This window comes from Babylonia areolata, chromosome 7 (assembly GCF_041734735.1).
Source record: "Babylonia areolata isolate BAREFJ2019XMU chromosome 7, ASM4173473v1, whole genome shotgun sequence".
Classification (NCBI taxonomy): Eukaryota; Metazoa; Mollusca; class Gastropoda; order Neogastropoda; family Buccinidae; genus Babylonia; species Babylonia areolata.
In genome coordinates this window covers 55,257,393-55,260,999 of record NC_134882.1, presented here as the reverse complement: position 1 = coordinate 55,260,999, position 3,607 = coordinate 55,257,393, and positions in this window count along the sequence as shown.

Below are 3,607 nucleotides of genomic sequence, written 5' to 3'. Positions count from 1 at the left end.
AGAAGAAGAGGTATTTGTGATGCGTTCTACTTGCTTAGCATTGAGACCCAGAGCGTTAACAGTCAAAACCAATACAGGAAAGTAATAGTTATAAAACCTAACAGCACTGGGCCCAGTCATCATGGCTTGCAAACGGGATCCACTGAATGAGTCAGTTACAAAACACACACACACACACACACACACACACACACACACACACACACACACACACACACACACACACATACACACAATATAGGACAATAATGGTTATAAGATATCTAACAACACTAGGCCCTGTAATCATGACTTACAAACAAGACAAATGGAATGAGTCAGTAGCACAGAGCACAGAGCACACACACACACACACACACACACACACACACACACACACACACACACACACACACACATACACCAGATGAACAGCCAAGACATCACTCCTATTCAGACAGCCAGGACTTCCCTCTTGTAACGCCAAATGAACAGCCAAGACATCACCCCTATTCAGACAGCCAGGACTTCCCCCTTGGAACACCAAATGAACAGCCAAGACATCACCCCTATTCAGACAGCCAGGACTTCCCCCTTGGAACGCCAAATGAACAGTCAAGACATCACCCCTACTCAGCCAGCCAGGACTTCCCCCTTGGAACGCCAAATGAACAGCCAAGACATCAACCCTATTCAGACAGCCAGGACTTCCCCCTTGGAACACAAGATGAACAGCCAAGACATCACCCCTATTCAGACAGCCAGGACATCCCCCTTGGAACACCAAATGAACAGCCAAGACATCACCCCTATTCAGACAGCCAGGACTTCCCCCTTGGAACACCAAGCCAAATTACATGCAAACTGCATTTACTGTTATATTTATTTTTTTATTCTCTAAACTTGGCACTTTGATCTAATATTCTGACACAACAACAAGAGCAGTCATTATTTTCATTTTTTGTTCAAACAGGAACTTCTTTTGCTAAGCATGGAAGTTATATTTATTTTGCAAACGTTTTGGTGCAGATAGTAAAAAAGGGAAATTAATCTGTAATTAATGCTAGGGGACTTAATTTGCTTTAAACTGATCTTTCTCATCTTAAACATTACATTTTGAAATTATACTCAATACATAAAAAGCTTGTGTGTTTCACTCTCAGTGCACAGGGCTTTCACTATGTTCATTCGCCCAAGTGGTCTTTTTCGGAAAATATTAAAATCAATACGACGAGTGGACTTTATAGATCTATTGGCTGAGCCCTGAAGGTCATTGGCAAAAATCAATTGCGTACACATATTTATACTCATTCAAAGCGCGTGCTCATATTCTTCGCGAACGCGAACGACGCCATTTTGTTTCAAGTTGTTAACCTGCCCGTTCAATCCTATATTCAATGGACAATACACGATAACATGTGATGGAAAGTTGGAGAAGGAGACCGTTAAATATTTATTCAGAGAAAGATTTGTGAACGCCTCGTCACTTACTGGATTATGCCCCAAACTGCCATAAAAATATCCACAGAATCAGTCGGAATTCACAGTTAAAAATAATAAACCATGTGAGTTAATACCCTTGAATTGGTGAAACGTAAACATTTCCAGTCTTGACCTTTCTCAAAATGAAGTCCTTTTCACTTCATAAGACGTTTAGAAGTACTTGTACTTGGCTCTACTTGTTATTAGTTTAACAAAATACTCAATTTTCATATCAACTTTAAAACTATAAAACTAGAATGAACATAAAATAGAAATTGAATCGACCGTGTCAACCGGGTGTAACTAACTGAAACTTGTACATCTATCTAGATCCAGAGAAAACGGCTAAATGTCGCAGTGTGATTGCGGCGATAGCCACGTCTTCTTTACCGCGGACTTAAAAGAATTTTTAATTGCCCTTAAAGATTTTTTGAATGCCCAAGATACACCAGAATGATATGATTTAAACAGCGTTCTCACCGCGAATACCGCAATCGATTTATCGCCCTTTAAAAAAGCATGTTCAAATATCAAATTTTAGAACGTCAGTTAAGGAGCCACGATAGTGTAATGGGTAAGACAGTTTCTTCTCACCCGAACACGCGGAGTTCGAATCTGCCGTTAGGACTTTTCTTTTTCTTTTAACCCGAAGCTTTATAATAACAAATACAGAACACATTTTAACGATTAGATTTTTGTTTTTAAAGTGTATCACAAGTGAGTCTTGAAGGCCTTGCATCTCTTGTTTTAATTGGATTTCTTTCCCCTTGGTGATTAAATGTCTCTTGATCAGCAAAAATCAGTCAGATTAATTAAAACAAGAGAGGCAAGGCCTTCAAGACTCACTTGTGATACACTTTAAAAAAAAAATCTAAGCCTTTCTTGTATTGAGTATAATTTCAAAATGTAATGTTTAAGATGAGAAAGATCAGTTTAAAGCAAATTAAGTCCCCTAGCATTAATTACAGAGTAATTTCCCTTTTTTACTATCTGCACCAAAACGTTTGCAAAATAAATAAAACTTCCATGCTTAGCAAAAGAAGTTTCTGTTTGAACAAAAAATGATAATAATGACTGCTCTTGTTGTTGTGTCAGAATATCAGATCAAAGTGCCAAGTTTAGAGAATACAAAGAAAATAAATATAACAGTAAATGCAGTTTGCATATAAATAGGCTTCATTTATTATTTTTTGTGCCCATCCCAGAGGTGTAATATTGTTTTAAACAAAATGACTGGAAAGAACTGAATTTTTCCTATTTTTATGCCTAATTTGGTGTCAACTGACAAAGTATTTGCAGAGAAAATGTCAATGTTAAAGTTTACCACGGACACACAGACACACAGACAGACAGACAGACAGACAGACACACACACACACACACACACACACACACACACACACACACACAGACAACCGAACACCGGGTTAAAACATAGACTCACTTTGTTTACACAAGTGAGTAAAAAAATTACAGAAAAGGCGGGAACTGCCGTTACAACTGATGACAGACTGATATTTTACCACGTTTCAGTAGCTGAGGGATAAAGGGTGGGGTGGGGGGTGGGGAGTGGAGGCGGGGCAGCCATTATTCCGCCAAAAAAATGTGTTGCGTTTATTGTCAGGTTGGTTGATTTGTTAGTTTCCTGTTCACGCAATTAAAAAAAAAATCAAAATGAAATATCCCGATCTAAATTAGACTTAGAAATTTTGACAGATAAATGAAATCTTGACTTAAAATAGAATATAAAGAGGGGGAAAAAAGAAGAAGAAAATGGAAACAACAACATCAGTAAAAGAAGAAAACGAGAGGGTAGGATACATACATGCACAGAGAGAGAGAGACACTTTGACACTTTGACTCTTTACTGTCATTAGCTTAACAGCCCATGTGACAGGGGGGTACAGGGGAAGTTACAGTGTCGTTTTATCCAATCATTTGAAAAAGTAAAACAAAACAAAACAAAACCAAAAACTAACGCACCTAATGTTACAAAGGTTATATCAATAAACAACAGCCAACAAATTGCACACAAAAAAAATAACAACAACATCATCATCATCAGATTGACCATCCAAATACTAATTCTATATGCTTCTAATTTTAACCCTCAAAGAAATCATTTTGGAAACCATTAATATTTGTA